This window comes from Gorilla gorilla, chromosome 3, assembly GCF_029281585.2.
Source record: "Gorilla gorilla gorilla isolate KB3781 chromosome 3, NHGRI_mGorGor1-v2.1_pri, whole genome shotgun sequence".
Classification (NCBI taxonomy): Eukaryota; Metazoa; Chordata; class Mammalia; order Primates; family Hominidae; genus Gorilla; species Gorilla gorilla.
The window spans coordinates 123,294,772-123,317,674 of NC_073227.2; the positions used below are offsets into that span (position 1 = coordinate 123,294,772).

At 36.9% G+C, this 22,903-nt stretch overlaps 1 protein-coding gene across 8 annotated transcripts in view; it reads right to left on the minus strand.

The window, feature by feature from the left end:
* SLC9B1 (solute carrier family 9 member B1) overlaps positions 1-22,903 on the minus strand; it is a 145,948-nt gene that overhangs the window by 90,467 nt on the left and 32,578 nt on the right. The window lies entirely within an intron of this gene.

Consider the following 22,903-nt stretch of genomic DNA (forward strand, 5'->3'; position numbering starts at 1 on the left):
ATTTCTTTATGTGTTGACTGTTGTATGCCCACTCCTTCTTCTCTCACTCCCTTTCTTCATGCTTCCCCAGTTTCCCTCCTCCTTTTCACTTGAGCTTTTTTGTTGACAAATACCATTCTGAAGGAATTCAAACGTGACTTTGAAAATTGTTAAGAGGAAAAAAAATTTCAAAAATGGCCCAAAATAGTTCTCCCCCAGGAAAGAATGCAGTGGTATAAATCCTTTTCCCCCAGCCTATTTTTATAAATAAAATGTTATAAACTTAAAATACAAAAAACCAATAACATAGCATTATTTACAGGATGCAATTAAAGCAGTGTATAGAGGAAAATGTATAGCTTTAAAAACAGAAAGAAAAAATAATCTAAAATTGGTAATTAAAACTTCCATCTTAAGACTCTAGAAAAAGATGAGTAAACCAAGCCAAAAGTAAGTAGGATGTATGAAATAAAAAGGTCACAGTGGAAAACGATAAATACAGAACAGGATAACATTAAAAACAACCAAAGAAACTCAAAATTGCTTATTTCGGAAAGTCAAGAAGATAAATAATATTTAGTTACATTGACCAAGAAAAAAGAAAGAAGACACTAATTCCCAAAACCAAGAATCAAAGAAAAATATCATCACAGACCCTACCCTTAAAAGGATGTTAAGAAAATAGCATAATAACTTTAAGGCAAAAAATTCGACAACTTAGATAAAATAGAAAAATTCCTAGAAAGACACAAATTACCAAAACTGACTCAAGGAAAAAGGAAAAAAAAAAGAAATATCAATATCAAGTAAAGAAATTGCATCAGTAATTTCAAATCTTCCTATAGAGAAAAAATATACTTCACTGGAGAATTCTATCCAATTATTAAGGGAGGAAATAATACCAATGTTACAAAAACTTTATTAAGCAAATAGAGGAGGAAGGAAACTTCCCAATGAACTTTATTTCATTTGATATCAATATTACCCTGATATCAAAACAAGACAAAGACATTACAAGAAAACACAGCTATATACCAATATCCCTTATGAACCTAGACATAAATATTCTTAACCAAATATTAGCAAATGTAATTGAGCAACATATGAAAAGGATTTTATACCATAATCAAATGAAGTTTATCTCAGGAATGTGAGGTTGACTTAACATCCAAAAATCAATGTAATAAACTGTATTAACAGAATAAAGGACAACACCATATGATCACCTCAATAGATGCAGAAAAGCATTTGACAGAATTCAACACTCATATATTTAAAAAAATCTCATCAGCTTATGAATAGAAGGGAACTTCTTCAAATGATCAAGGCATCTACCAGAAGCCTACAGCCAACATACTTAATGGTAAAAATGTGCTTACCTCTAGATTAGGAAACATGCAAAGATATCTGTGTTTACCACTTCTATTTTTTCCTTGCAATAGTCAAGGAAAAAAGTTATGGAAAAAAGACAACTCTTTTTATTGTTAGCCTTGTATACAGAAAATCCTAAGGAACACACCCACACACACACACCCACATACCACACCCCCTCCCAGACTTACTAGAACTAAGAGGGTGGCTTAGCAAGTTTGTAGAGTATATGATCAATATACAAAAATCGGTTATATATATAGTAGCAACAAACAGTACAAAGATGAAATAAAGAAAACAATTCCAATCACAATAGCATCAAAAATAAATGTCTTAGTTTGTTTTATGTTGTTGTAATAGAATACCTGAGACTGTATAAAGAGGTTTATTTAGCTCATGTTTCTCCAAACTGGGAAGTTCAAGAAGCATGGCACCAGTATCTGCTTAGCTTCTGGTGAGGGCTTTAGCAGTGCATCACAACATGGCAGAAGACCAAAGAGGAAGTGGGAATGTGCCAAGAGGCCAAACACAAGGTACAACCTTGTACAATGGGTTGCTTTATAACAATCCATTCTCAGGGTAACTAATCTATTCCCACAGGAACCAATCCAATTTCATGAGAGCAAGAACTCACTCACTATATGAGGACTGCACCAAGCTGCTCAAAATGGCAGAGCCCCCATGACCCAAGCATCTCCCATTAGGCCCTACCTCTTAAAGGTTCCAACATGATTTTTGGCAGAGACACGGAAACCATGGCATTCCACCCTTGGAACCCCAAACTCATGTCCCTCTTACACTATAAAATGTAATTATTCAATCTCAATGGTCCCCAAAGTCTTAATGTATTCCAGTAACAATTCAAAGGTCAAAGTCCAAAGTCTCATATAAGACTCAAGGCAAGTTCCTCCTAGCTATGAGCCTGTAAAATAAAAAAAAAACAAAAAAACAAGTTATTTACTTCCAAGATACAATGGTGGAATAGTCATATGGCAGACAGTCCCATTCCAAAAGGGAGAAATAGGCCAAAAGAAGAAAGAGGTGACAGGCCTCGAGCAATTTCAAAACTCAGCAGGGCAGACACTAAATCTTAAAACTCCAGAATAATTATCCACTCCACGTGCTACCTCCTGGGCACAGTGGGGAGTTTTTATCCCTAAAGCCTTGGGCAGCCCCACCTCCATTGCTTTGTTGGGCATAGCCACATGGCTGCTCTCACTGGTTGGAATTAGATACCTATGGCTTTTCCAGGCCGAGGTTGTATGGTGGCAATGGCTCTATAGTTCTGGAGTCCCAGTAGTGGTCCACTTCATGGATTCACTAGGTATTGCCCTGGTACAGACTCTTTGTGGCAGCTCCAACCCTACATTTCTGCTCAGCATTGCCCTAGGGAAGGTACACTGCAGTGGCTCTGGCCCTGCAACAAATCTCCACCTGAGCTCCCAGTCTTTTCAGTACATTCCTTAAAATCTAGGTGGAAGCCACCATGCCTCCACTTCTCTTGTATTCTGCACATCTGCAAAACTAGTACCACATGGTTGCAAACGCCATCAAGGCTTACCACTTGCACCCTCCAGAGTGCTGTCATGAGCTGTATCTGAGGCTGCTTGATCCACGACTGCGTGCCACCAAAGTTTATGGTTTGTATCTTGTGGAATGGCAGCCTGAGCCATACCTGGGTATGATTGTGCCATGGCTGGGGTGGCTGCTGAGGGCTGTGCCAGAATTTGGGGAGCAGGATCTCAAAACAGCACAGGACAGTGATGCATGGATTCTGTCTCTTAAAACCATTCCGTCCTCCTAGACCTCTGGAAAGGCAACCTCAAAAATTTCTGAAATGTCTTCAGGGCCTTTAAAAAATTGTCTCAATAATTATCAACTGGCTCTCTTCTCTCAGTGCTAACCTCTTTAGTATTGGTTGTTCTGCTGCACCCTTGGATTCCTCTCCTGAAAATGCTCTTTCATTCTCTACCACATGGCCAGGCTATTAATTTTCAAATTTTTATGCTTGCTTCCCTTGTCATTTTGCATTTCACTGAATGTAGTAAGAAGTAACTACATAGCTGCTCTATATTTTGCTTAGAAATTTCTTCTGCCAGGTACCCTAGTTCATCACTCTTAAGTTTGGCCTTCCACAAAACCTTAGGGCACAAAGCCTTAGAAACAACACAGCCAAATTTTTGCTATGGTCTAACAAGGATGACTTGGTCTCCAGTTCCTAATACCTTGTTCCTCATTTCTATCTGAGATCTCATTAGAATGGCCTTTGCTGTCCATATTTTTATCAGCATTGTGGTAATGACTACTTAACCAATCTCTAAGAAATTCTAAACTTTCTCTCGTCTTTTTGTTGTCTTCTGAGCCCTCATTGAAATTATCCTTAATGCTCTGTTTATGGCAATACAGTCTTTTTCTAGTCTGCTCCTTCAAACTTGTCCAACTTCTGCCCATTACCCAGTTCCAATGATGCTTCTGCATTTTTGAGTATCTAAATAGCAACATCCCACTCTCAGTACAAATTTTCTGTCTTAGTCCATTTTGTGTTGCTATAACAGAATACCGGAGACTGAGTAATTTATAAAGAGGTATATTTGGCTTGCAGTTCTGCAGGCTGGAAAGAATGACACTGGCATCTTCTTGGGTTCTGGTGAAAGCTTTAGTGTTGTGTCACAACATGGTAGAACAAGGTCAAAGGGGAGTAGGCATGTACCAGGAGGCCAAGCATGAAGCATGACCTCACCGTATAGCAACTCATTCTCATGGTACCTAATCCATTCCTGAGACAACTAATCCCACAAGAGTGAGAACTCACTCACCAGTGTAAGAATAGTACCAAGCTGCCCACAAAAGAAGAGCTCCCAAGACCCAAACACTTCCCATTAGGCCCCACCTCTTAAGCATTCCAACATGAGTTTTGGTAGAGACACTCAAACTATAGCAATAATAATTAGGAATAAATTTAACAAAATAAGTGCAAAACCTTTGCACTGAAAACTAAAAAACATCACTCAGATAAATGCCTAAATAAATGGAGAGATATATCATGTTAATGGATTAGATGACTCAATATTGTTAGATGTCAATTGATCTACAAATTAACTGCAATTCCTGCCAAGAGTCTAGAAAGATTATTGGAAAAATTGACAAGCTGATTCTAAAATTATATAGAAATACAAAAATACCTAGAATAGCCAAAACAATCTTGCTAAGTAAGAATGAAGTTAGAGTACTTAACACTGTCTTATTTGAAAATTCAGTGTAAAGCAGCAGTAGTCAAGACAGTGTAGAATCCACATTAAGAGAGATAGACAGATCAATGGAACTAAGTGGAGTTCAGAATCCAACCCACATAAATAGTCAATTGATTTTCATCAAAGATGCTAAGACAATTCAATAGGAAAAAGATGTTTTTTCAACAAATGATTCTATAATAACTGGTTATTCATTTACAAAAACTAAACCTAGATCCTTAGGTCATATGTGAAAATTAACTAAAATGGATCACAGACCTAACTGTATGAGCTAAAACTGTAAAACTTCTAGGAAAAAAATATAGGAGAAAATATTTATGACCTTGGACTAAGCAAAGGTTTCTTAGATATAATATCAAAAACATATTCCATAAAAGAAAAACTGATAAATTGGACTTCATCAAAATGATGAAATCTTTGCTTTTCAAATATTTCTTAAATAAATGAAAAGAGAGGATCGTTCCAAGATGGCCGAATAGGAACAGCTCCTGTCTGCAGCTCTCAGCATAACTGACGTAGAAGACAGGTGATTTCTGCATTTCCAACTGAGGTACCTGGTTCATCTCACTGGGACTGGTTGGACAGTGGGTGCAGCCCACAGAGGGTGAGCCGAAGCAGGGCAGGGCATCGCCTCATCCAGGAAGCAGCACAGGGGGTCGGGGGATTTCCCTTTCTTAGCCAAGGGAAGCCGTGACAGACGGTACCTGGAAAATCTGGACACTCCCACCCTAATACTGTGCTTTTCCAATGGTCTTAGCAAACAGCACACCAGGAGATTATATCCCATGCATGGCTCGGCGGGTCCCATGCCCACGGAGCCTTGCTTACTGCTAGCGCAGCAGTCCGAGATGGAACTGCAAGGTGGTAGCCTGGGCTGGGGGAGGGGCGTCCACCATTGCTGAGGCTTGAGTAGGTAAGCAAAGCAGCTGGGAAGCTCGAACTGGGTGGAGCTCACTGCAGCTCAATGAGGCCTGGCAGCCTCTGTAGACTCCACCTCTGGGGGCAGGGTATAGCTGAATAAAAGGCAGCAGAAACTTCTGCAGACTTAAACGTCCCTGTCTGACAGCTCTGAAGAGAGCAGTGGTTCTCCACCATGGAGTTTGAACTCTGAGAATGGACAGAGCTCCTGGTAGGGACTGACTGACACCTCATATAGCCGGGTGTCCCTCTGAGATGAAGCTTCCAGAGGAAGGATCAGGCAGCAATATTTGCTGTTCTGCAGCCTCCAATGGTGACACCCAGGCAAACAGGGTCTGGAGTGGACCTCCAGCAAACTCCAACAGACCTGCAGCCGAGGGTACTGATTGTTAGAAGGAAAACTAACAAACAGAAAGGAACAGCATCAACAAAAAGGACATCCACACCAAAACCCCATCTGTAGGTCACCATCATCAAAGACCAAAGGTAGATAAAACCACAAAGATGGGGGGAAACGAGCAGACAAGCTGAAAATTCAAAAAACCAGAGTGCCTCTTCTCCTCCAAAGGATCGGAGCTCCTCGCCAGCAATGGAACAAAGCTGGATGGAGAATGACTTTGACGAGTTGACAGAAGTAGGCTTTAGAAGGTCAGTAATAACAAACTTCTCCGAGCCAAAGGAGGATGTTCGAACCCATTGCAAGGAAGCTAAAAACCTTGAACAACGATTAGATGAATGGCTAACTAGAATAAACAACATAGAGAAGACCTTTAATGACCTGATGGAGCTGAAAACCATGGCACGAGAACTACACGACGCATGCACAAGCTTCCGTAGCTGATTCGATCAAGTGGAAGAAAGGGTATCAGTGATGGAAGATCAAATGAATGAAATGAAGTGAGAAGGAAAGTTTAGAGAAAAAGAGTAAAAAAAAAACGAACAAAGCCTCCAAGAAATATGGGACTATGTGAAAAGACCAAATCTAAGTTTGATTGGTGTACTTGAAAGTGATGGGGAGAATGGAACCAAGTTGGAAAACACTCTTCAGGATATTATTCAGGGTAACTTCCCCAACCTAGCAAGGCAGGCCAACATTCAAATTCAGGAAATACAGAGAACACCACAAAGATACTCCTTGACAAGAGCAACCCCAAGACACATAATTGTCAGATTCACCAAGGTTGAAATGAAGGGAAAAATGTTAAGGGCAGCCAGAGAGAAAGGTTGGGTTAGCCACAAAGGGAAGTACATCAGTCTAACAGCAGATCTCTTGGCAGAAACCCTGCAAGCCAGAATAGAGTGGGTGCCAATATTCAATATTCTTAAAAAAAAGAATTTTCAACTCAGAATTTCATATCCAGTCAAACTAAGCTTCATAAGTGAAGGAGAAATAAAATACTTTACAGACAAGCAAATGCTGAGAGATTTTGTCACCACCAGGCCTGCCTTACAAGACCTCCTGAAGGAAGCACTAAACATGGAAAGGAATAACCAGTACCAGCCACACAAAAACATGCCAAATTATAAAGACCATCGATCCTAGGAAGAAACTGCATCAACTAACGGGCAAAATAACCAGCTAACATCATAATGACAGGATCAAATTCACACATAACAATATTAACCTTAAATGTAAATGGGCTAAATGCCCCAATTAAAAGACACAGACTGGCAAACTGGATAAAGAGTCAAGACCCATCAGTGTGCTGTATTCAGGAGACCCATCTAACGTGCAGAGACACACATAGGCTCAAAATAAAGGGATAGAGGAAGATCTACCAAGCAAATGGAAAGCAAAAAATAGCAGGGGTTGCAATCCTAGTCTCTGATAAAGCAGATTTTAAACCAACAAGGATCAAAAGAGACAAAGAAGGCCATTATATAGTGGTAAAGGGATCAATGCAACAAGAAGATCTAACTATCCTAACTATATATGCACCAAATACAGGAGCACCCAGATTCATAAAGCAAGTCCTTAGAGACCTACAAAGAGACCTAGACATCCACACAATAATAATGAGAGACTTTAACACCCCACTGTCAATATTAGACAGATCAATGAGACAGAAGGTTAACAAGGATTTCCAGGACTTGAACTCAGCTCTGCAACAAGCAGACCTAATAGACATCTACAGAACCCTCCACCCTAAATCAACAGAATGTACATTCTTCTCAGCACCACATCTCACTTATTCCAAAATTGGCCACCTAGTTTGAAGTAAAGCACTCCTCAGCAAATGTAAAAGAACAGAAATCACAACAAACTGTCTCCCAGACCACAGTGCAATCAAATTAGAACTCAGGAATAAGAAACTCACTCAAAACCACAGGAATACATGGAAACTGAACAACCTGCTCCTGAATGACTATTGGGTAAATAATGAAATGAAGGCAGAAATAAAGATGTTCTTTGAAACCAAGGAGAACAAAGACACAACATATCAGAATCTCTGGGACATATTTAAAGCAGTGTGTAGAGGGAAATTTATAGCACTAAATAACCACAAGAGAAAACAGGAAAGATCTAAAATCAACACCCTAACATCACAATTAAAAGAACTAGAGAAGCAAGAGCACACAAATTCAAAATCTAGCAGAAGGCAAGAAATAACTAAGATCAGAGCAGAACTGAAGGAGATAGAGACACAAAAAACCCTTCAAAAAATCAATGCATCCAGGAGCTGTTTTTTTGAAAAGATCAACAAAATTGATAGACCACTAGCAAGACTAATAAAGAAGAGAAGAGAGAAGAATCAAATAGATGCAATAAAAAATGATAAAGGGGATATCACCACTGATCCCATGGAAATACAAACTACCATCAGAGAATACTATAAACCCCTCCACACAAATAAACTAGAAAATCTAGAAGAAATGGATAAAATGCTGGAGAAATACACCCTCCCGAGACTAAACCAGGAAGAAGTTGAATCCCTGAATAGACCAATTAACAGGCTCTGAAATTGAGGCAATAATTAATTAATTAGCCTACCAACAAAAAAAAGTCCAGGACCAGATGGATTCACAGCTGAATTCTACCAGAGGTACAAAGAGGAGCTGGTACCATTCCTTCTGAAACTATTCCAATCAATAGAAAAAGAGGGAATCCTCCCTAACACATTTTATAAGGCCAGCATCATCCTGATACCAAAGCCTGGCAGAGACACAACAACAAAAAAAAGAATTTTAGACCAATATCCCTGATGAACATCAATGCAAAAATCCTCAATAAAATACAGGCAAACCGAATCCAGCAGCACATCAAAGAGCTTAACCACCACTATCAAGTCGGCTTCATCCCTGGGATGCAAGCCTGGGTCAATATACACAAATCAATAAACGTAATCCATCACACTTCAGCCTTCGAGTAGCTGACAGGTGCGCCACCATGCCCAGCTAATTTTTGTATTTTTAGTAGAGATGGGGCTTCACCATGTTGCCTAGGTTAGTCTTGAACTCCTGGGCTCAGGTGATCTGCTCGCCTCAGCCTCCCAAAGTGCTAGTATTACAGGTGTGAGCCACTGTGCCTGGCTAATCTATGTAACTTTTCATGGAAGGCAAAACTATAAAGAAAGCAGATCATTTGTTACTTGGGACTTGGGTAGGTGGGAGGGAGGATTTAATGCAAATAAGCATGAGGAAACTTTTTGAGATTATGTAAGTACTCAAAAACTGAATTTTTGTAATTGTTGTACAACTCTATAAATTTACCAAAACTCATCAAAATGTGCACTTAAAATAAATAAATTTTGTGGTCTGTATATCATACCTCAAAAAAGCTCATAAAATATAAATTGGAACAAAAGTACTGGAAAACCGTAAGTTGGAGACAAATGAGGGTGATCAAAATTAATGCATCCTTCAAGATGAAACTAGTGATTTTAATTTTAAAATTAATTTTTTAATTACTTGTTAATTCAAGTACACATATTAAATTTCAAGGGTAATCGTGAATAGAATAGAACTAGAACATACAACTTTTAAACAAATACAGGGGAAAAAACCTTGATCAATCTAATAGAATGCATTGGGGAAAAGCATTAGAGAAATAATATGGTTAACAGAAAGCACAAAACATGATGACAGAAATAAATATAAATTTATCAATAACCACAATAAATTTAAATGGTCTAAATTAGTTAAAGACAGACACTTGAAGACTGGATTAAAAACATGAAAATCCAGGTATCACCTGTAGTAGTTAAAAACATGAAGACACAAAATTCTGAAGGTATGAGAAGAGTAAATGATAAATAAAACAAATATTAACCAATATATGGCTGATATAGCTATTTTCATATCAAAAACTATAATTTAAGACAAAAAACATTCTGAGGAATAAAAGTCATTATGTAAAGACATCTATGCAAGTAACAATTCAACCTTAAAATATATGAAGCACAAATTGACAGAATTACAAAGAAAAATGGCTAAATCCTCAACCTTGAAGAAACTTAAACCTCTGAGTCAATGATAATCAAAATGTAGTAAGATTATCTCAGATTTTAACCACCGTATTATAAAAGCTTAATTTAAAGGAAATATATAGACTTCCATATGCTCAAATTAGAGAATATATATACTTTGAAGCCTGATAAAGTCTTAGGAGAACTGAACCTATACTAGCCTATGAATCAAATCACAACAAATAAACAAACATTATAACATGCGGCTTATACTCTGTAACTAAAATGCAATTTATAATAGAAAAAAATGTAAATTTCTTTCATTTTCAAACTAAAGGCATACCTTAAATAATTTTTCAGTCAAAGAAGACATGAAAACAAAAATCAGAAGATATTTGGAAGTGAAATACCACATAACAAAACTTGTGAGATAGAGCTGAGGCAGTACTGAAAGGGTAATTTATATCTTTAAATGTTTATATTGAAAAATAGGGTGAAAATTAGTTAAGCGTCCACCTTCGGAAGTTTAGAAAGAGAAAAAGAGATTGGGCATGGTGGCTCAGGCCTGTAATCCCAGCACTTTGGGAGGTCAAGGCGGGCGGATTACCTGAGGTTGGGAGTTCAAGACCAGCTTGGCCAACATGGTGAAACCCCCGTCTCTACTGAAAATACAAAAATTAGCTGGGTGTGGTGGCAGGTGCCTGTAATCCCAGCCACTCGGGAGGCTGAGGCAGAAGAATTGCTTGAGCTGGGGAGGCAGAGGTTGCAGTGAGCCGAGATTGGGCCACTGCATTCCAGCCTGGGCAACAGAGCAAGACTCTGTCTAAAAAAAAAAAAAAAAAAAAATCGGAGTAAACCTAAATAAAATAAATTAAAGGAAATAAGGCTAAAAGTAGAAATAGACATTAATAAACTATAAAACAAAGAAACAATAGGCAAGATTCACAAAACCAAATGCTGATTCTTTGAAAAGAATAATAACATAGGCACGCTTCTGGTAAGATTGATTAATTAAAAAGAGATGGCATAAATAAGCAATATTAGGAATAAAAAGTGAAATGTAACATAAAATATGAGTGAAAAAATAATAAAGTGAATACTATAAATGACTATATGACAACAGTCTAAAAACATAAGTGAAATGAACAACTTCGTTGGCTACTATAACTTATAAACACTTAGTCAAGAAGAAATGGGACACCTGAATATTCTTGTATCTATTTTTAAAAATTCAATCAGTAAATACTTTCTCATAGAAAACACCCACTAGTATGAGATACTTTAATATGAAAGTTCTACCAAACATTCAAAGAACATATAAATAACCACTATCACATCAAAATAATTTCAGAGAATGGAAAAAGAGGGAACACCTTCAATTCATTTTGTGAGGCTAACATAAATGCAATATAAATATTTAAGATCATTATAATCCAAGAAAATTGGAGGCCAAACTAAGCTTAGATACAAACATCTAAAATAAAATAATAGTAAATCTAGTAATGTATTCTAAAAAAATTCTGGACTAGTTGGGTATCTCAGGAATAGAAGCAAACATTTAACAGTTTGCCCAAGCAGCTTTTATTTTATTTTATTATTTTTAAAGAGACAGGGTCTTGCCCTGCTGCCTGGGTTGGAATATTGGCATGATCATATAGCTCACAGCATCCTTCAACTCCTGGGCTCCAGGGACCCTCTGCCTTAGCCTCCTGAGTAGCCGGGACTACAGGCAGACACCACAATGCCTAGCTAATTTTAAAAAAGTTTTTATTTTGTAGAGATGAAGTCTCACTATGTTGCCTAGGCTAGCCTCAAACTCTTGGCTTCAAATGATTCTTCCACCTTGGTGCCCCAAAGTGTTAGGATTACAGGCATCAGCCACGGCACCTGGCCTGAGCAGGTTTTAATAAGTCACCCCATGTTTGGAGAATTTCTAACATTATTAATATTACTTTCCCAATGTAGAAGCCAGGAACTCAAGTTTTTAAACTTCCTTTGTCATGAAGGCATAGACACATGATGAACACACTGCTACTGACATTAATTTCTGCTTTTATCTGCATAGTTGGTACCTCCAGGAAAAGGAGGGGAATGAGGTTGGAAAATAGTACACAGGAAGCTTCAACTTTATCTATAATGATTATATATACATATATATATATATATATTTTTTTTTTTTTTTTTTTTTTTTTGAGGCTGGAGTGCAGTGGTGCAATCTCGGCTCACTGCAACCTCCGCCTCCTGGGGATCAAGCGATTCTCCTGCCTCAGCCTCTTGAGTAGCTGGGACTACAGGTGCATGCCACTATGTCTGGCTAATTTTGTATTTTTTAGTAGAGATGGGGTTTCACCATGTTGGCCAGGCTGGTTTGAACTCCCAACCTCAGGTGATCTGCCCGCCTCAGCCCCCAAAGTGCTGGGATTACAGGCGTGAACTACCACGCCTGGCCAGATAATGTTTAAATTAGAAGGTCACATGAATAAATATGATATCTTGGACATTGATGACACCACATAGAAAAACTATATAAAAAGAAAAGAAGAAAAGGCCCAGGTCTAAGTCCTGAGTGATATTTGGTATTTAGAAGTTAGGAAAAGAAGAATGGAATATGGAAGACAAGAAAGGAAGAAGCAGTGAGGGAAGAAGAAAACCAGTTGGTGCCTCAGAATTAGAAAAAAAGACAAGTGTTTCAATAAGAGAGTGATCATTGGTGTCAAAAGCTGGAAAGATCTTGAATACGATGCAGACAGAAACGTTCACTGGATTCGGTTAATACACTTAGTCAGATAAACCCCAGCAATTTCACCAGTTACGGTCGTTTTCATACTCCAGAGATGAAGGATAACATTTACTAGCCTACGTAATATTCTAGGTCTTGAATGTAGATATCAGTATTGATTTACTTTGAACTTCTACTTTAAAATCAAGAAATTAAGTCTCTTCTGAAATTCAAAGATATTATCATTTCTTAACAGTCATCAATAGTTTTCATGACATCTCATTTGAAGCAATAACTAATTTATATTGCATTAGCTAATTTAATAAATGGTTTCTGAAAGACTATATGCAAGGATAGGTCCCAATCAAAGAGCTAATACCTGCTTTGAAGGAACTTACAATTAATTTAATAAAAAAGACAGAAATGTTGTACAAATTAAAATGGCATAAGTGCCAAAGTAAAACTGGAAAATCTGGAAAAAAATCATATGTTCTTGAAAGATGAAATTTCAATAGGCAAAGATAAGGACATGGTAAGTTAAGGGATAGGATGGACACAGATATAGCAACGTGAAGTCAAGAGCACATTGAGAGGTAAGTAAATTTGTCCGGATGAAGTGAGATATTTTGGCAGGTGAGAGTAAAAAGAAAATTCATAATTGAAACATGAAGTGTCTTGAATGCTTTGCTAAACTTTAGGAGTAAAATAAACATAAGAAATGTTATGGGCTGGGTGCAATGGCTTATTATCTGTAATCCCAGAACTTTCGGAGGCCAAGGCTGGAAGATGGCTTGAGCCCGGAAGTTGAAGACCAGCCTGGGAAACTCAGGGCAATGCTGTCTCTACAAAAAATGTTAAAAATTATCCAGCTATGGTGACATGTGCCTGCAGTCCCAGCTACTCAGTAGGCTGAGGCAGGAGGATCACTTGAGCCCAGGAAGTCAAGATTGCAGTGAGTTGTGATGGTGCCACTGTACTGCAGCCTGGGCAACAGAGTGAGACTCTGCCTCCAAAAAAAGAAAAAAAAAAGAGAGAAATATTATGGAAGTGGAATTGATAGGGCTTATAAACAAACTGAATAACAGCATGAAGAAAAAAGGCCAAGTCAAAGATGCTTATGAGCTCTCTAGGCTGTATAACTGAGACAATATTATAACTTAAAAAAAAAAAACAGAAAAAAAGGAAGAAGAACAAGAGGAGCAGAGTTTTCTAGTGAGAAGATGAAGATACTTTTGACTACACTGGTGTAAGTGACCTTAAGAGAATTACAAACAGGATTCTGGTTAAATAATTTATTATTATGCTTGCAGTTGAGGGTAGATATTTTGTTTTAGCTCCCTGGCAAACAGAACCTTATAGGTATTCAATAAATGTTTGCTGAGTAAATGACATTTTGATGTATCTAAATTAATGTTACTTCAGGAGAGCACCTAAACACCAATGTTGAGAACGTTTTTGGGAATACTTTAATTATGAACTTTTAGAACACTAGTACAATTTTTTTCTAACAACCAGAAAAATTTCTTGTCCCTAATAATTCTTTTCAATGTGCCATTCTCAGAGCCCCAGCTGGGTGCAGTATATGGCTAAGCAATTAATATGGGACAGCTAGAGTTTTAAAAATATATAGTCTATGAGAAGTTACAAATTTTTAAAAACATATTCTTTTTTCTATTATTATACTTTAAGTTTTAGGGTACATGTGCACGATATGCAGGTTAGTTACATATGTATACATGTGCCATGTTGTTGTGCTGCACCCATTAACTCGTCATTTAACATTAGGTATATCTCCTAATGCTATCCCTCCCCACTACACCCACCCCACAACCATCCCCGGTGTGTGATGTTCCCCTTCCTGTGTCCATGTGTTCTCATTGTTCAATTCCCATCTAAGAGTGAGAATAAGAGGTGTTTGGTTTTTTGTCCTTGTGATAGTTTGCTGAGGATGATGGTTTCCAGCTTCATCCATGTCCCTACAAATGACATGAACTCATCATTTTTTATGACTGCATAGTATTCCATGGTGTATATGTGCCACATTTTCTTAATCCAGTCTATCATTGTTGGACATTTGGGTTGGTTCCAAGTCTTTGCTATTGTGAATAGTGCCGCAATAAACATACGTGTGCATGTGTCTTTATAGCAGCATGATTTATAATCCTTAAATGGGATCTAATTAAACTAAAGAGCTTCTGCACAGCAAAAGAAACTACCATCAGAGTGAACAGGCAACCTACAGAATGGGAGAAAATTTTTGCAATCTACTCATCTGACAAAGGGCTGATATCCAGAATCTACAATGAACTCAAACAAATTTATAAGAAAAAAACAAACAATCCCATCAACCAGTGGGCGAAGGATATGAACAGACTTCTCAAAAGAAGACATTTATGCAGCCAAAAGACATATGAAAAAATGCTCAATATCACTGGCCATCAAAGAAATGCAAATCGAAACCACGATGAGATACCATCTCACACCAGTTAGAATGGTGATCATTAAAAAGTCAGGAAACAACAGGTGCTGGAGAGGATGTGGAGAAATAGGAACACTTTTACACTGTTGGTAGGAGTGTAAACTAGTTCAACCATTATGGAAGTCAGTGTGGCGATTCCTCAGGGATCTAGAACTAGAAATACCATTTGACCCGGCAATCCCATTACTGGGTATATAACCAAAGGATTAAAAACGTATTCTTATTTTTAGGATAATACTACAAAACTTTTCTAAAATAAATGCTCTAAAACTTTTTATTTGCTCTCTAGTATTTATTGATATGGTTAGCTTTCTGGTTTCTTAATTTACCGTACATGGTTATACTCATTATTAAAAGCTTTTTAAATATGATGCTGTGAAAGGTGTTACAGAGAGCAACTGCATAAATAGTTCTACTTATGACAGGGTAAAAACCACGGAGCAAACATACTTAATTGAATGGATGACTTCTTGGGGAATAAAAAAGCATTATAATGTGAAACTGTAGGTGAAAACCCTTCTCAAGTTCATTGATGTTAGAGACAAAAGTTTTCAACTCTTTTCATTTCCTATTTGCTCTTTGCCAAGATTGGAATAGTAAGTAGTTAACCTGATTGGCGAGAACCTCATAGTTATTGAGCCATATCCTAGAATCAGTAGGTAGGTTTCTTTTGCCTGAAAAGTGAGAAATCCATTCCTCTGTCTGTTTTGCATTGTTTGGATGAGTAAACTCTCCTCTTTTCATTTGTTATTCTCAGTAGTAAACACATGTGGGTCAGGACCCCTCTAAAAGGCATCCATTTCTCTTCTCCAGCCTCTAGTGAACTCCAGTCTGCTCATGATAGTGTTTTTGAGGCAAGTCCTTCCTCATAGTTAACTGCGTACTCAAAGTCTGCTCTGAAGGATCAGCTTTCCAGACAGGAGGAGACACGATCTATGGAGAAGCCTTATGTTTACTCCAGTTTTCCAAGGAGGTCTTACTTGGGGGAAGCACTGGCCCTCCACTAATGGAACTATGTTCATCCCCACTTGGCTCCTTAGTGTCTGTTCTCTACTGACTATAACCCAGAAGGAATGTGGATATTACTGTATTTTTAATAGGCTTTATTTTTTAGAGCAGTTTTAGGCTCACAGCAAAATTGAGCAGAGATTACAGAGAGATCTCAAAAATCCCTGCTCTCTACAACCTACAGAATGGGAGAAAATTTTTGCAATCTATCCATCTGATAAAGGTCTAATATCCAGAGTCCACAGGGAAGTTAAACAAATTTACAAGAAAAAAAACAAACAACCCCATTAAAAAGTGGGTAAAGGACATGAGCAGACACTTCTCAAAAGAAGACATTTATGCAGCCAGCAAATGTATGAAAAAAAGCTCAACCTCACTGATCATTAGAGAAATGCAAATCAAAACCACAATGATTTACCATCTTATGCCAGTCAGAATGGTGATTATTAAAAAGTCAAAAAACAACAAATGCTGGTGACGTTCAGAGAAAAAGAAACACTTTTACACTGTTGGTGGGAATTTACATTAGTTCAACCATTGTAGAAGACAGTGTGGCAATTCCTCAAAGATCCAGGAGCAGAAATACCATTTGACCCAGCAATCCCATTACTGGGTATATACCCAAAGGAATATAAATCATTCTATTATAAAGACACATGCACATGGATGTTCACTGCAGCACTATTCACAGCAAAAAAGATGTGGAATCAACATAAATGCCCATCAATGATAGACTGCATAAAGAAAATGTGGTACATATACCACGGATACTATGCAGCCATAAAAAGGAATGAGATCGTGTCCTTTGCAGGGACATGGATGGAGCTGGAAGCTGTTATCTTCAGCAAACTAATGCAGAAACAGAAAACCAAATAACACATGTTTTCACTTATATGTGCGAGCTGAATGATGAGAACACATGGGGGGGAACAACACACACTGGGGCTTGTTGAGGGGGTTGAGGGACGGAGAGCATTAGGAAGAATAGCTAATGGATGCTGAGCTTAATACCTAGGTGATGGATTGATCTGTGCAGCAAACCACCATTGCACACGTTTACCCATGTAACAAACCTGCACATCCTGCATATGTACCCTGGAACTTAAAATAAAAGTTGATGAAAAAAAATCGCGGCTCCCACACACTTCCTCTATGACCAACATTCCACACCAGAGTGGTCCATTTGTTAGAATTGATAAACCTATATTAACACATCATAGTCACCCAAAGTTCAGAGTTTACATTAGGTTCCCTCTTGGGTTTGTATGTTCTATGGCTTTTAACAAATGTATAATGACATATTTCCATCATTATAATATCATACAAAATAGTTTCACTGCCCTAAAAATCCTCTGGGCTCTGCCTGCTCATCTCTCCCTCCTCTCAATTCCTGACAACCACTGATCTTTTTACTGTGTCCATAGTTTTGCCCCTGTTAGAATGTCATATAGTTGGACTCGCACAGAATGTAGCTATTTCAGATTGGCTTCTTTCACTTAGAAACATGCATTTAAGTTTACTCCAAGTTGTCTCATTGCTTGATAGGTCATTTCTTTTCAGTATTGAATAATATTCCACTTTCTAGATGTACCACAGTTTATTTATTCACTCACCTAATGAAAGACATTTTGATTGCTTCTAAATTTTGATAATTATCAATAAGGTTGCCATAAACATCCATGTTTATGTGCAGGTTTTTGTGCGGACTTAAGTTTTCAGCTCATTTGGGTAAATATCAAGGAGTGTAATTGCTGGATTGTATGGTAAGTCTTTTTATTTTTGCAAGAAACTGCCAAACTATCATCCAAAGGGGATGTACAGTTTGTACAACTCCCACCAGCAATGAATGAAAGTTCCTGTTGCTCCGTATCCTTGCCAAGATTTACTGGTGTCAGTGTTTTGGATTATGGCCATCCTAATAGGTGTGTAGTGGTCTCTCACTGTTGTGTTAATTTACAATTACCTAATGACCTATCATGTTGAGCATCTTTTCATAAGCTTACTTGCCATCTGTATATCTTATTTTGTGAGGTTCCTGTTCCAGTGTTGTGTTCATTTTTTAATCTGGTTGTTTGTTTTCTTTTTGGTGAGGTTTTAGAGTTCTTTTTATATTTTGATAACAGTCTTTATCAAATATGTCCTTTGCAAATATTTTCTTCCAATCTGTTGCTTGTCTTTTCATTCTTTTGAAAGTGTATTCCACAGAGCATAGATTTTTTTCACTTCTCTTTCACAGAAGGGAACAGCATGGAAGAACATACATTTTAATGTTAAGGAAATCAAGTTTATCTATTATTTCTTTCATGGAGTGTGCCTTTGATATTATATCTAAAACTCATTACTATACCAAAGGTCATCTAGATTTTCTATGTTACCATCTACATTTATAGTTCTGTGTTTTACATTCAAGTCTATGATATGTTTCGAGGTAATTTTGTGGAAAGTTTTAAGGTCTATGTATAGATTCCTTTTTTTTTTTTGCATGCATGTGGAGGTCCATATGTTTTGTCATCATGTATAGTTGAAAAGATTATGTTTGCTCCATTGTATTACCTTTATTCCTTTGTCAAAGATCAGTTGACAATATTTTTGTGGGTCTATTTCTGGACTCTATTCTGTTTGATTGATCTCTTTGTCTAGTCTTTTACCAATATCACATTGTCCTGATTATTGTAGCTTTATAGTAAGTCTTGAAGTTGAGTAATGTCAGTTCTCTGATTTTGTTTCTCTCTTTCAATGTCGAGTTGGCTTTTCTGGGTCTTTTGCCTGCCCAGACAAATTTTTAAATAAATTTGTTCATATCCACAAAATAACTTTCAGGAATTTTGATTGGGATTGCATTGAATCAAGTTAGGAAGTACTGACATCTGACAATACTAGCCTTTCATGAACATAAAATATTTCTCAATTTATTTAGTTCTTTTATTTATTTCATCAGAGTTTTATAGTTATTACTCAAATAGATCTTGTATATATTTTTGTTAGACATATATCTAAGATGTGAATTTTTGTGGTGCTAATGTAAATGGTGCTGTTTTTAATTTCAAATTCCATTTGTTCACTGTGGCACATAGGAAAACAATTGACTTTTGTATATTAATCTTGTACCTGCCATCTTACTCACTTAGTAGTTGTTCCAGGAGTTTTTTTTACATGATTCTTTTAGAATTTTTACCGATACAATCATCTTATCTGTAAACAAAGACAAATTTATTTCTTCCTTCCTAACCTGTATACCTTTTATTTACTTTCCTTGTCATAATTCATTAGTTGGACTTCCAGTACAATGTTGAAAAGAAGTGGTAAGAGGAGGCATCCTTACCTTGTTACTGATCTAGAAGAAAAGCTTCTAGTTTTTCACCAATGAGTACAATGTTACCTGTAGGATTTTAGTAGATAGTTTTTATGCAGTTGAGGAAGTTTCCATTCTATTCTAGCTTGCTGATAGTTTTTTATTTTTAATCATGATTGGGCATTGGATTTTTCTCAGATACCTTTCTGCATCTACTGATATGATCATGTGATTTTTCTTCCTTAGCTTGTTGATGTGATGGATTACATTACTTAATTTTTGAATGATGAACTAATCTCATATATCTGGGATAAATCCCACTTGGTCATGGTCATGGTGTATCCTTTTTATATGCTGTTTAATTCAATTTGTTAATACTTTGTTAAGAATTTTTGCATCTATGTGCATGAGAGATATTGGTCTGTAGATATTGGTTCTATAATGTTTTTGCCAGATTTTGATATTAGGAATGCTGACCTTATAGAATAAATTGGAAAATATTCCTTCTGCTTATGTCTTCTAGAAATAGCCGAGAAAATTGTATAATTTCATCCTTAAATGTTTTGTAGAATTTATCAGTGAATCCACCTGGGCCCAGTACATTCTGTTTTGGAAAGAAACACTGATTCAATTTCTTTAATAGTTATAGGCCTATTCATATTATCCATTTCCTCTTGTGAGTTTTGGCAGATTGTGTCTTTCAAGGAATTGGTCCTTTTTATCTAGGTTATTGAATTTGTGGGCATAAAGTTGTTCATAGTATTCCTTTATTATCCTTTTAATGCCCATGGGATCTGTAGCAATGTCTTCTCTTTTATTTCTGATATAAGTAATGTGTGTCTTCTCTCATATTTTTCTTAGTTAGTTTGGCTAAAGGCTTATCAATAGTGTTGATCTTTTCAAAGAACCAGGTTTTTGTTTCATTGAATTTATTGATTTCCTGTTTTTAATTGTATTGATATCTACTCTAAATTATATTACTTTTTGTCTTCTGCTTACTTTGAACTCAATTAGCTCTTTTCTTTCTAGCTTCCTGAGGTGGAAGCTTAATTTATTCATTTTAGATCTTTCTTTTTTTCTATTAAGAAATATTATCAAATGCTATAAATTTCCTTCTACTCATTGCTTTTGCTGCATCCCATAAATTTTGATAAGTAGTATTTTCATTTTGTTCAAAGTACTTGTATTTTTTATTATTTTATTTTATTTTATTGAGACAGAGTCTCACTCTGTCGCCCACACTGAAATACAGTGGTGTGATCTTGGCTCATTATAGCCTCTGCCTCCTGGGGTAAGCAATCTTCCCACCTCAGCCTCCCAAGTAGCTGAGACTACAGGCAAGCGTCACCACACTCAGCTAATTTTTATATTTCTTTGTAGAGACAGGGCTTCATCATGTTGCCAGGCTGGTCTCAAACTCCTGAGCTCAAGCAATCTGCCTGCCTCGGCCTAGCAGAGTACTGGGATTACAGGTGTGAGCTAACATGTGTGGCTGTTCAAAGTATTTTTACCTTTCTCTTGAGAGTTCTTTGATTTGGTGTTATCTAGAAGTGTGTTGTTTAATCTTTAAGTATTTTGGGATGTTAAAGCTGTTTTTCTGTTACTGATTTTTAGTTAAAATTCATTGTGGTCTGAGAGCAGAGATTGCATCCTTTCAAATTTATTAAGGTATGTTTTATGGCTCAGGATATAGTCTGTCTTGGTGAATGTTCCATATTAGCCGGAGCAGAATTTGTATTTTGCTCTTTTGGGATGAAGTAGTCTATAAATGTCAATTATATCCAGTTGACTGATGATACTGTTGAGTTCAACTATGTCTTTATTGAATTTTTGCCTGCTGTCTCTGTCCATTTCGGATAGACAGGTGTTAAAGTTCCAACTAGAAAAACGAAATTTATCTCTTTCTCCTTATAGTTTTGTCAGTTTTTAACTCATGTGTTCTTTTTTTAAGAAAAAGGGTCTGGCTATGTTTCCCAGGCTGGCCTCCTGGGCTTAAGCGATCCTCCTATTCAGCCTCCAGAGTAGCTGGGACTACAGATGCATACCAATGAGCCTGGCTTGACTCACGTATTTTAATATTCTTTTGTTAGGCACAAATACATTAAGGATTGTCATGTCTTTTTGAAAAATTAACCCTTTTATTATTATGTAATGCTCCACTTTATTCCTGATAACACTCATTGCTGGAAGTCTGCTGTCTGAAATTAATACAGCTAATTTAACTTTCTTTTTATTAGTGTTAGAATGGAATATCATTCTCCATCTCTTTCCTTAATCAATATGTATCTTGTAAAAAACACATAGTTGGGTCTTATTTTTGACCCACTCTAGCAATCTCTGTATTTTACCTAGTGTATTTAGACCATTGACATTTAAAGTGATTATTGATATATTTGGATTAATATCAATCATGCTTGTTCCTCTTTGCTATTCATTGCTCTTCTTCTTTGTTCCTACTTTTGTCTTCCATTCTTTTCCTGCCTTTTGTGGTTTTAATTGAGCATTTTATATGATTCAATTTTCTGTTAGCATATCAATTATACTTCTTTATAAATTTTTGTAATGGTTGCCTGAGAGCTTACAACATGCGTTTACAACTAATACAAATCCACTTTCTTTTCTTTTCTTTTTCTTCCTTCTTTTGCCCAGGCTGGAGTGCAGCAGCGTGATCTCGGCTCACTGCAACCTCCGTCTCCTGGGTTCAAGCAATTCTCCTGCCTCAGCATCTTGAGTAGCTGGGATTACAGGTGCCTGCCACCATGCCCGGCTAATTTTTTGTATTTTTAGTAGAGACAGGGTTTCACCATGTTGGCCAGGTTGGTCTCAAACTCCTGACCTCAAGTGATCCACCCACCTCCACCTCCCAAAGTGCTGGGATTACAGGTGTGAGCCACTGTGCCTGGTCAAAGTCCACTTTCAAATAATACTATATGGCTTTATAGGTAGAGCAAACACTTTATAATAATATTTCTAATTCCTCCCTCCCATTTCTTGTATTATTGCTCTCATTCATTTCCCTTAAACATAAGCTATAGTCATAAATACATTGTTGCTATTATTAATTTGAACAAATTGTTATCTATTAGATAAATTAAGAATTTAAAAAATTTTATCTTTGTGTATTTCCTTTCGAATATTCTTCCTTTTTTACGTAGATGTGAGTTTCTGATCTACATCATTTTCCTTCTCTCTGAAAACCATCTTTTAACATATCTTGCAAGCCAAGTCAACTGGCACAAAAGTTCTTCAATTTTTGTTTATCTGTGAAAGTCTTTGTTTCTCCTTCACTTTTCAAGGACAGTTTCGCAGGACACAGAATTCTAAGGCTGGTGTTGTTTTTTTTTTTCTCTCTCTCAACATTTTAAATATTTCATGCCACTCTATTCTTGCTTCCATGGTTTCTGATGAGAAGTTGGATGTAATTCTTACCTTTGCTCTTTTATGGGTAGTTTTACCTTTGTCTTCTTTCAAGATTTTTTC